Here is a 12,995-nt window from a genome sequence, read left to right as displayed (position 1 = left end):
AAGACATTTCTTCAATTATTCCCACATGGCATTAACGCAGCATGAGCCTTTTGTTTTTGAGCATTATTACATGCGGGAATAATTGAGCAAGAGTTGCCGTCTTCATGCAAGCATGTCAAAGAAACAGAAAATCCAAACTAAGGTGTTGTTGCAAGTGAAAGACTATCAGGAGCAAACAGAAACCAATGGGCTAAATGAAGTGTAGTCAAAAATCAAATGGCGACTGTTTACAGCATTTCAGGATGAAATAACCTTCCTCCCCTTGATTTACAGTTCCTGCACACTAAACCGCCCTCCCTCCGCTCTGCTGAGGTGTCTCACTGCAGCATTGTGCGTGAAGGTTTTGGATGAGGCTTCCCAGCTGTTTTGAAATCCCTGTGACTGTGATTCAACCACAGCCTGCAAACGCTACACTGAGCTCAAAGAGACCTCTCTGAAGCCTGGGAATCCAATCCTTGCTTGGCACAAAGACGACTTTGATTTCTGATGAGTAAAATAAACATCATGCTTGTACATGTTAGCAGAATCTGCTGACTGTGTCTCTGTAAGTGGCCTCCGGGAGTCTCACAAGCTTCTTAGACAAATGAGGCTTGAAACCCATAAACTCAGCCACAGACTATGGCTGAAAGTATATATATATATATATGCGTGTGTGTGTGTGTGTGTGTGTGTGTGTGTGTGTGTGTGTGTGTGTGTGTGTGTGCGTGCGTGTGTGCGTGTGTGTGTGTCTGTGTGTGTCTGTGTGTATTTTGAGAAGTGAAGTCACTGGAGATAAATATATGCACTTTGTAGTTTTATGCTTTTCAGTATCCACACGCAAAGCAAGATGTATGCAGGCCAGCAGTTTGTACTGTAATGCTTAAATGTATATTATTTCAGTTCATATCAACTGATTGTGGAATGAATAAATGAATGAATGTAGTTTTGATTTTCATTTTATACCACTGATACGGTCCATACCACATGGGATTACATGGCACAAGACATCACATATAAACAAAGACCTTCAGCAGCTGATGTTGCAAAGAAAAACAAATCATGTCACATATTTTAAAAGGTCCCTAGACAGAAGAAAAGAATCATGTTTTAGAAACACCATAAAGTAGCACATATTTTTGGCTATGCTAGCACTGTGACTCTATGGACGGCTGCGTCGTTCCATTTGTGGTCCCCTCAGCATGAACTCTCTGCTGATCCCTTAACTTTTCATCGAGCACCATCATCAGGTGAAAATGTTGCAATACTTTGTTTTGTGAGCAAATACCTGCAAAGTTAATGACTCTCCCATCAGCCCCAGCTGTGCTTTGCGTTTAGTGCTAATTAGCTGAGTTTAGATAAACTAAGATGGTGAACATGGAAAATGTTAAGCCTGGAAAAAAAAAAATGTCACTGTTTGCATGTTTACATGAAGATATCAGCATTTAGCTCAGAGCAGCAGAAGCTGAGGCATCTGATGAAGATACCATTTCAAAAAGGGGATTTTCACCGTCTTTTATTATTCTAACATCTTCCAGCAAAAAGCATCTTTTTTTTTTAGTTCTACTGAATAACCGCATTCTTCACTTATGATACAAATGACACCATCAAATTAGATAAATGACAATATGAAACAAAATGTATTCAACATAAAGAGTCTGTTGTTCTTTAATGCTGAGCTTCCACACCTCTGAGATCTTTCCGTTCATTCCCCGTCATTTTCAGTGCAATATTCAGTTTGGATGAAACCATATGTTCTTAGTTTCGGCTTCTTCCAAATGTCAGTAGCCATGTTTTCATTTGACAACTGAAGAACAAAATCTCAAATCAAACCAACATGCACTGTTTCAGCCCCACTTATTGAAATACAGTATGCCTATAATCTGCCCAAGACCACATGAAGCTTTTTGTTTTTTTAACAGTTCATATCCAATCAAACCAGTCTGCTGCAGAGTCTACTCATACAAACAACCCAGTGTACCTCACAGGGTTCCACCCCATGTCCTCTGTCACACAGCTGCTTGGAACAAACTTATTTATATTCCCAAAAGTTCCTCATAGCTTTATTTTTGAATCTGGTCACATCCTTTGAAAGCTTTAAATGCCCACAGCTTTCTGAGTTTAATGTATATGAAGAAGCCAAAATGAAATCAGCTTTTCCTGTGACTCCACTACCAGCCAATATATAAGTGCTTCTCCCCATTGCACTTGTTTTCTTTGTGTTTTTCATGATAGGTGCCACTTCTCATACCATCCAACGGCGACAGAGAGCATAAATAAACATTTAAACTGCATTCATCACTGCTTACGTAATCCCACTGCAGGACATGAAATGATGAAATTTGCTCAGATGCTTTAGGCCTCTGCATGCCTGCATACAACAAACCACTATAGGCCTCCACACTAAACTCACACACATGCTGTATACATCTCTTCAGTATATTGATTCATCTTTATTTCACAGTCTCACACAGCAATCATGGCGGCCACGGCTCGCCACGCAGCCAGGCAAGCGTGCACCTCCTCGTGTCCTGCCATGCACACTGAGCAGCACATTGCACGAGTAGAAAACTTGAATATACAGATGTCTCCGTCCCTCACAGGCTCACTGGTGCCTTCACACAAGACACTGCTGCTGCTGCTCCTCAGGCAACAGCCTGTCAGACAGACATCCATCAGCGCAGAGAGGGGGGATACAGCCGTTTCACTGCGGCTCCGTCTCAGTGATGTAAATTAATGGAGAGGACAGACCTGTGTCAGAATTAGCTGCTGGAACACAGAAGACGGAGCTGCTGTGCTCTCAGTGTGTTAAGGAGACAGTGTATCATCGGTGAGAAGCAAGTTCAGGCCTCAACACAGAGATATAAACATTTCGGGCAGGAGAAATGGCTGACAGCTCTTTATGCCAGAGGCCTGTGTAATTACTAAACCAACGTACAGTTTGTTACCCTCTGATATAGATTTTAAATAGGACTGCATTTATTGTCCTCTCCAGATGTCCCCCAGCATCATCCAATAAGAAATAGCACAGTAAGGATGAGTCAGTAATTTCACTTCACTGTGGCTTCATATCCTCAGGTCTAATACTCCTGCACTACAGACTGTCAGTGATTGGATGGAGGACCTGCAGCGCTGCCTCGTCACCAGAGAGAGCTCTGGCGTCATCTTGTGGTGGATGTGGGGACATCGGCAGTTTGATGCCACATTTCTTATCACAGATGTCATGACAGCTTAACCACCATGAACCCTCCATCGAACCATTGTTTCACTTGGCTATAGCGTCACTCCTGTTACAGCTTATGAATGAAAGCCAGTCTTAGAATAACAGAACACGCACTGTTGGAGTTCTTCAACAGAATTTGCAGTTTTATTTTGAATTAGAAGCTAAAGCATTTGTCTTTGTTCTGCAAAAGGTGACATTTACTAAAAGTATTCTTTTTACAAAATGACCAAAATGTGGATTCTTCGGTTTACAGAAATAACTAAACATTCTGGGAAATACTTATTCACTTACTTGCAGACAGCGTGATGAGAAGATTAATACCTGAGATAAAGTCCATTAAATTAGTCACAGTTCATTAAACAAGCTAAAGACAGCAGCCAGTTGTCTGGTTCTGCCTTTAGCTTCGTCCAAAAGTATATAGGGAATAAAGATTAGAACATTTCTGGATTCTAATGAAATAAAAACAGGAACTTCAAAGTACAAAGAATTGAATTGATTAAAATACAGAAAAATAAGGACACATTCTAACTGTAAAACTACAACTTATAAAGCTGCTAATGTTGCAAATGTCGCAAAGGTGTGACACCCTAACAGATGCAACAAAATAACAGAGTGAGAGAGATGTCAGTCAAACACGTCTACGCCCACACAGTCCTGAGAACAGTGGTTTAAGGATAAATTATCACATATGTGAGATGATTAATACTGATGCAAGCGGCATTTCACTGTTAGCAGGTCAAGGTGGAGCTAGATGGTTCAGTCCAGAGGTTATACCCACCTGAGGGTCTGGCTCTCTCCCAAGGGTCACCAGAGAAATCTGAGGAGTCGCATGATGTTCAGTGAAGCAGGAATTTAGAAAAACATTTAAAAATTCTGTTCATGTTTTAGACGTTGGCATGAATCTTTGCTTTTATGTGCGACATCAGATCATTTTACCTCTGTGGTCCTCGACCAATCACTCAACTGAAACCGTCTGAGAAGTTTAAAGGGGACATGTCTCTTTGGTGGAACTGCAAACAACTCACAGACATCTGAAATGTGAGGAGGAGCCCCAACTATACACTGCTTTTGTGTAAAGGGTCACAAGGCAAAAACAAGCAGCAGCAGTAATTATAATTCTAAAATAAAAGCAGTGGAGTAAAAAAAAAAAAAAAGTACAATATTTCCCCGTTGAAATATAGAGTAGAAGTATGAATTAGCATTAAATGGAAATACTCAAACACAGCACAAGGATCTCAAAATTGCAGTTAAGTACAGTACTTGAGTGAATGCACTTAGTGGCTCTCCACCACTGCCTGAGAGGTGGTCTAATCAGGCACAACAGGAGGGTTTAAATGCTGTAAAAATCTGTGAGCAACACAAACACAATTCTGTTTACTTCCATTGTTTTTTAGTGGGGGCAGACGCGACAGCTACCTCAGAATCTAGGCGACAGCCAGCCAAAGCTACGTGCATGGCTGAACCCCACTGGAGGTAAGTGAGATAATATGTCTTCCTGTAATACGTGAGTCAGTGCACACTGCCAGCCCTGCTCCCCCTCAGTCAACAATGCAGTGCTTTTCTCTCATATAAATCAAGCTACATGATCATACAGCAAACTATTCCTCTTGCTATTATGGGACTCCTGTTGAAGTTTCATGCCTGCCATACAGAAAAAAAAGCACATCACAGTATTAGAAGTGGCAGAGAGAGTAAACAAACATGGTGGGATTGTGAGCAGCTGTGGGCTGAAGTGAGCGACCACAACAGCTTAAAGATGTAAATGATGTTAATTTGGAGAACCACTGTGTTTAGAAGTTCAGAAGAAGAACGAGCTCCTCTGGCTGCCATGCTGTCACTGTGAATTAGTCTGACAGTGTTCGTACCCACAGAGACACACCAGCAGGTGACACTAACGCACATTTTACAATTTTGACCGACTACACTGTTTTTTCTTTGTGTGTGTGTGTGTGTGTGTGTGTGTGTGTCTAGACAAACTGACAAAACAGCCTTTTTCCTGGAACACTTTTTCAGCCTCAGGGGCAGAGTGGCTCTACAGGGACATGGTGTGGAATGAAATATCTCATACTCTTGGATCGATTGCTAATGACTTCGGTGATTGCCTAACATTTCCTTTGGTGCCACGGTCAGGTCAAAGTTTTCACATCGGCCTGTCATAACATCTGCTGGGTGGTACAGAAATTCATGGTTCCCAGACGGTAAATCCTGTCAGTGATCCCATGAGCTTTCCTCTGGCGCCACCGTGAGGTTGACATTTGTAGCTTCACGTGAAATGTCTTAGCTGTTGTTTGCATTTCCATGACATTTTGTACATTCATGTCTCCCTCAGGAGAAAAACTGTCATCGAGTGCCACCATCAGAAAAAGAGTTTGGTTTAGGACCAAATACCTGTGAAACTAACGTGAGATGAGATTTATTTTTGCAAAGCTTTATTTTGTAGATGACCTTTAGTCTAGTTTATCGGGATTATCTCATGAATTCTAACCACCTACACATAGCCTATATTTCATATTTTCATCTTTATTTAATATGGGACTACATAATCACCTTGCTCACCTTGTCTCTGGTGTTAATAATTTAGATTGGTGGAGTGATACGCTGCAAGACAATGACATGATGTATCACATTTGTTGTCAGTGGTCTGTTGTCCTGCTGTTGCAGCAGACATTAAACTGGACTGTCACACAGACGAAGCTGTCCCTGTGCTCCACCTGTAACCACCAGCTGAAAGCAGTTTGAAGTTAGAAACCTTCAGGTTTACAGATAACATTAAGAGTACCCTCAGCTGTACTCTCTGTTACAGCTAGTGAACAAATGTAAGCATGCTAACATGCTAAACTACAATGATGAACATGGTAAGTATGGTAAGCAGCTGCTAAACATCAGCATGTTACCATTTGTCATTTTGCGCATGTTAGCATTGTGACTTTAGCAGGTGGCTCAATGCACTGCCGGTCTTAGGCAGGCCTCGAGCCTCACGCTGCTGCAAGCATGGCTGTTGACACTTTGAGTCTTAAGTGTTGTTGTTGATCTACAATGCTGGCCTACAGGTCAATGTCCAAAGTAATGATGCTTTGTATACAGTATGTCTTACAAGCGATTACATTTGTTCGACCACATTAAATCGCTACTTTAAAAAACTACAACATATTTCTTTTCACAGATGATTATTGCACAGCCACTGGAGTATGTGCCAAATTTGATAAACCTTGTGCTATACATCACTGTCATCATTATCAAAATGAATAATTGCTCTTTCAATTTCTTGTAATTCAGTAACTCACTTGTAACAACCTTTAAAAGTCAGACCGAATCTTTGTCGGGATGTGAGGATGGATGATGTTAAGATGGCTTTGACAGTACTGACAAACTATGCCTGAAAGTCAGTGATGAAATATGTGTCATAGGCCTACATCTCATCCACGAACGACATCTTTTACAAATGCTGGAAGGGTGCTGAAGGGAGTGAAAGGCCAGGGGATTTCCATTTGAGCGAGAGGGCTACAGTCTTCTCATTCTTTATCAGTGAGTGAAAAGTGAGAAGTGACCATGACAGTGCTGCCATCCAGCTCACAGGAGGACGAATCTACAGCTCAGTGCCCACAGAGACATGTTAACATAAAGTATTATATTACCAGTACAGCTGGGGGATGATGCTCGAAGCTACAACACCCAGGATCTAGTCAACATCTGAAGGTTTTATGATTCCGGTTTCTTTTTTGTGGCTTATCTTTCCTGTAGCACCTGCTGATTTATCTTCACAGCATAAAAGAAACCATAAAAAGAAAGGTTGGATAGCTGGGGAAGAGCGGCGACAAACAACACAGCATCGTTTCTCAACAGCCTCCTTCTCTGTTTGTCCTAAAACCTGACTCTGCTGTTAGCTATCATATATTTTGCAAAGGTTCATATATTTGAGGAACAGCCAGCCGTGACAGAAACCGTTGCCACGTCTGTCCTGTTCATGTATTTTTGAAAAGCCGCGTTTTCATTTTCATCAAGATATGTGTGAAGTTCGTGTGTCCGCGGAGCCAGCGCAGAAGGAAAATACTGAAGCTCCTGCTCATGAGAAGAGATGGAGGGAAGGGCTACATGTACTACTGGGTACACATGAGAGTTAGCTCTGTGCTGCTTTATTAAAGTAGAACAGTGGTCACTGCAGGTTTATATTCCAACCAATCGCTGAACTAATGAATACATCTGTAACTAGAAGGAAGCAGCTCAGAGGAATCGGAGCAGTGTTTGGCTGCAATACAAACTGTGCTACATGGTTTGATATCTCTGAAATTGATCTAACTATTGCAGTGGCAAGCTGACTTGTGGGGAAAGTCATTCATAAATGGATGCACATTCATGCCAGTTTGCTCAATATAACATTTCTAACAAATGGCCTTCATAAAAAGTCTTCATAAAAAGTAGAATCTAGACTTTCCCTCAAGTTACTTTTACCTTCTTTATTCACACCCTCAAGTGTAGTAAAACAAGGAGCACAAACATGTCTCCTCACACTGCCCTGCCTCAAGCACAGAGTCAGCCAAAATCTCGCAATGTTAAGGAATGTGAAAAATAATTTGTGTATCTGCTGTGTGATTCAGATCTGCCCATGCTGCAACCTTCCACCAAGTCGCATGAAAATCTGGCTGGTAGTTTTTCCCTGATACTGCTGACAAACAAACACAAACAAACCAACAAACCCAAGTTGCTTATCAATTTTCTAATAATCTAATCTAGTCATATTAAACCCCCAGGAGAAGTCCACCAAGAGACCCGTGTTCACTGTGTTGGCTTTAATTCATCTTGATGATAAAGAGCTGACCTGCAAAGGCATGTTTTCTTCTCCCATTCGTATGCATTCATGAGACACAATCATTGCAAACAGTCTAATTTTCTTAATATCTGAATTCATTTACCAGACCAACTGCTCAACACACGGAGTGCAACCTGCTCTTTAATCCTGTCTGTGATGTTTGATCAGTTTGTGTGATTAATCACCCACGAGTGAACAGAAGGGCTCAGGCTTTCTGACATGGACTCATTTGTGTGCTTGAGCCAGTTTGACTGAGAAATGTCACCTTCATTTCTGACATAATCACTATTCACTGTGACGTCCCTTTGTGTGCAGAGAATTAAAAGGCTGGCAAAGCTGAATTCATCGTGACAACACATATGGTTTAGTAATGCTTAACTAATGCATGAGTCATGATGATTCAGTGCATGAATGCACATACATCATGAACACCCATTGCTTATTATCAAGAAATGATCACTTGTCACTTTGAGTTTATGTGATTATTAACACTTAATGGATCATCAGCAAACGAATATTAAATCAGAGTTACTAACATTCACGTGTGCAAACAAGCTACTATTTAATTTTTTATGTTCATTATCACACTGATTCCTCAGTGATCTAGTTACTGCTGTCATCGTCTAACTTGAACTGTAGTGTGAATTTACACACACACACACACACACACACACACACACACACACACACACACACACACTCACACACACGCCGGCAGCTTTTTTTCCCCTCACTCATCATCCATGATTACAAAACCTGTTACAACTCAAAACAAATTACAGAATGAAACTGAGTTTGTTATGGGTTTTATCGTTTTTATTACTGTATGCTGAGATGTTAGTTATGGTTTTTTAAAAAAGGCTGAACTATGAAGCTTTCTACAAAATTATGGTCGAGGTGAGGAACAGTGGGACGACCGTTAGTCCAGTCTGAAGGACTGATTCCAAACACCATCTACTTCTCATTCGAGGCATCAGCAGCTGTTGTCTGCTTTCTTCCAGCATGCAGTGAGTCTGATTTCCTGACGGCAGACGACTCTCAGCTCACCCTGGAGGACAGCGTGAAGTCTACTGATCGCTCCATTTGTCATTCTGGAGTATTCATTCAACAATGTTCAGTTTGAGCATCGCTGTCCACCTTATCTCACGTGAGGGACAGGATGACGAACTCATGACATAACACACACTGTTTACACAAAACGCTTATCAGAGCAATTAAAAGCACCGAGGCTGCAGTTCGGTCGGCTCGGGAACAACATTTGAACTGAACTAATTGGGTGTCAGGACGTTCTTCTTGACAGGCCTGATGATTGTGCTGCCTGATGAGCTCTGAGCTCCCTGGCTTTGACTTAGAGGAGAAGACACAGAAAGTAAATGACGAAGGTAAACAAGAACTAGATGAATGTATTAATACTGTACTGCAGCTTTAGTGAAACAGCACTCAAGGCCAAACACATTTTTCAGACAATGGCTGAAACAGAAAGGCTCCATCTTACAGCAAAAGAATCATGATGATCATGAAATGATGATGAAAAGTTAACCTTTAAGTGTCATGTTTCCAAGCTGGTGTCTTCCTTGAGAAAGAAAATTGGTTTCTTGTATAGAAACAGACTCTCTTTTCCGCTGCATTGTAGAAAGATGCTTGTTGAGGCAACTTCTTTATCAGTGTTAGATTATGGTGATATTTTATACATGCATGCCTCTGCTGCCACTCTGAAGCCTTTGGACTCTGTTTATCACTCGGCCTTGAGATTCATCACTGGAGATAGTTATGACATCCATCACTGTGACCTGTATACTAAGGTTGGGTGGCCCTCTCTCAGTGTAAGACGGGAAAGACACCGGGTTTTATTTATTTATAAAGCTCTTATCGGTCTTCTACCTTCTTGCATTGGTTCAATGCTTTCTTCTAATGTGGGTTCTTATCAAACTCGGTCCAGTGATTGGATCACGCTGCAGGTGCCAGTTGTTTTTACTGAACTTGGAAAATCCAGTTTTTCATATTGCGCACCTGCAACGTGGAATAACATGCAGAGCCATTTAAAGCTTTCCTCATTTTTATCCATAGGGCAATTTGAATAATTTAATAAATAACTGTATCACATTTTGCTTCTAGGTGTTCCTGTTTTACTTGATTAATGGTTTTTACATTTTTACCATTTTTATTCATTTGTTGTTGCTTTTATTTTATTTTATTTTTTTGTGGCTTTTATTGCTTTTTCTTCTTGTTGCACTTCTATGTAAGTTTTATGTAATTTTCTCCTTGGCCTTTTCCATGTCTAAGTGCTTTTGTTTTTGTTGTACTCGGCTACATTGTAAATGAGGTCTCTACCTCACTGTATTTCCAAGTTAAAATAAAGGTTGAATGAATGAATGAAATTATTTGGGAGCTTACTGTGCTGTGATATGCTCTGACTGCCTGCCTCACATGTTGTGCAGGTTCATCGCCAGTTAGGCCTCATCAGTTAGAAACTGAAATGTAAAAGTGTATCTATATTTGAAGATTTGACTTGAAGACAGCTCTTGACAGTTCATTGAATATTTTCTGTACAGCTTCCACTGCTGTTCCACTGCTGAATTGACTGGCTGTGGCAGCGTCTTCAGTGTTTCATAACACACCTGATGAGAGCAGAGAGGCTGCAAATGAGGAAAACAACATGTGTGTGTGTGAACTGTGTGGGTGCTTGTTAAGGACTGAGGTCAGTGTGCTATTTTGGGAACACAGTATTCCAGGCTTTATCACCTGGTGGCACTGTCACCTAGTGCACACCACAGTCAGAAAAGTAGCACCATAGAAAAAATTTAGTCATACTTTCTGGCAATTTTTCACTTTGGACATCAGGTATACATGATGACAATCATTTCTACAGAGCTTAAAAATGTCACACAGGCGAGTTCAGGCAGTGGTGGAAGAAGAATTCAGATCCTTTACTCAAGTGAAATTAGCAAGAATACAAGGATACATATTCAGAGTCATTTGTATATGTAAAAATCTTTATCTGCAAAGTAAGTAAAAACTATAGCTGTCAGATGAATGCAGTCAAGGTGTGAAGTAGCCAAAAATGGATGTACTTAAGTCAAGTAAACACCTGAACATTACACAAGCCTCTCTCTCCCTTTTTGTCCTCCCTTTGTGATTGGACTGAAGCCTTACTGATATTGACATTGTGTGTCCTTTGCGATTCCTCCTGAACTGTCAGCACTGGCTCATCTCACTGTCCGTACTGCTCAAGTAACAAGCCTGACTCCTGTCCACGTGACAGGAGGGAGAGGAGGCTCGCTCGCCGTGGCCTGAACATCATCTGCAGTCTGGCTGCGTCCCTCTCTTCTCTGCCTTCCTCTGGTCTCACTCACAAAATGTGTATTTTCTTTTTTTGCATGTTTAATAACTTCGTGTTTGCAAATCAACAGGCAAAAAAGCCATTAAAGGCATCACTTCTGACATCACATATTTTTGAAGCAGATGGTGTCATGTGTCTTAATATAACCCGGACGAGCTGTCAGTCCATCCAGTGCTTATGACAGACACCTGACTGTGAGGCCTTATGGCACTACTTCACTAATTAAGCTTAGTGTCAAACTCATTCAACCCTCTGGGAATAACACAACTGTTAAAGACGATCAACATGACGAGCCTGCACGCTTGTCAACCAGCCTTCGGTGAACTACTTTCAGTTTTAGCAACTGATAGCATCTGATCACGTCCGACCGTTTGGCGTTTCTTTTTAAAAGACATTTTATCAATTTAGAACTAAAAGATTGTTGCTGTTTGCAACGGAAAGTTCAAAGGCATTTTTCACAAATATCCTTCTCACCAACAACAACCCAAATACTTAAACCTGTGTTCATTCTTTTTTTGGTCAGTTTAGAACAATGCAAAATTGACATGTTTCTTCTCACCTGATGAATGTGAGTCCAATATTCCCTCTCTTTTAGCTCTCTTTTGGTCTCCACCAACTCCTGAGGGAAATATCTGGCTCTGTAGCTGCTAAATGCTTCACCAAGCTCACTGAAGAATCGCTAACTTGGCCTGTCTAGCGTTAGGTGCTGAGCAAGTACTTTACACTGGGTTTATCAGAGCTTTCTCACTCAAAACAAAAGCAGCTGCTGGTTGCATCTGGAAGCAACGTTGATGACAGCGGTGAGACTGAGCCAAAGCAGTATAGTTGTGGACCGGTGAACCTAAATAATGAGCTGAAAGATGATGAAGGAGCTATGATGAGCTGCAGTCAGCATACAGTCAGCTGATAATTCCCTTTGAGTTTGTTACTATGAGCAACATCTTTCACATTACATGTAGTCATTTGATCCGATGTTGATAAAGGAAAAAAACTGGGTATTGAAGCTCTAACTTCATCGATGTAGCTGATCCATATGTCGCATTTATACATTATGTTTCTGATTAAAACAAGCAGGTTTTTCCCATTTTGTAGCTTTTCTGTAAACCTAGTAATAAACACTTCAGTTTAATTCTGTACATACTGTTTACTTCCTGCAGACCAAACAGGGACAAGCTTATTAAACTCACTAGTATTGTCAAAGGTATGTATGAGGTGGAGATATTGTGGGTAGACTGATGGTTGAACTCTGTGGTAGTTTCTGAGGTTGTAGTTTGTGGTGCTGCTGTATGAGCAGAGTACTTGAGAAGGTAAAGCATTTCAGGGTGATGTTGCCCTCTACATGCATCTGTTCATGACACTAAGAAGCACTGACGACAACCACATTACCCTGTCAGCCTGAGGAGCTAACAGCACTGTGTCCACTGTCCATGTTCAAGGACATTGGACAGTTTTATTTGGATGCTTGACCTTTTGCTTTTGCAGAATCATCATCATGAGAAAAGGCTGAATTTCCAGATTACAACACTGCCCTTGATTTTCATTCTCTTTGCTTTCATGTGATAAGAGTCAGTGCACTGTTTCTGACAGGTGTGCAAGGAGGAGGTCCAGAAGAGACCAGCAGGCATACCTGAAGCTTCTGCACAACACTG

Source organism: Chaetodon auriga, chromosome 15 (assembly GCF_051107435.1).
Source record: "Chaetodon auriga isolate fChaAug3 chromosome 15, fChaAug3.hap1, whole genome shotgun sequence".
Lineage (NCBI taxonomy): Eukaryota > Metazoa > Chordata > Actinopteri > Chaetodontiformes > Chaetodontidae > Chaetodon > Chaetodon auriga.
Note: the sequence above shows the minus strand (reverse complement) of the source record.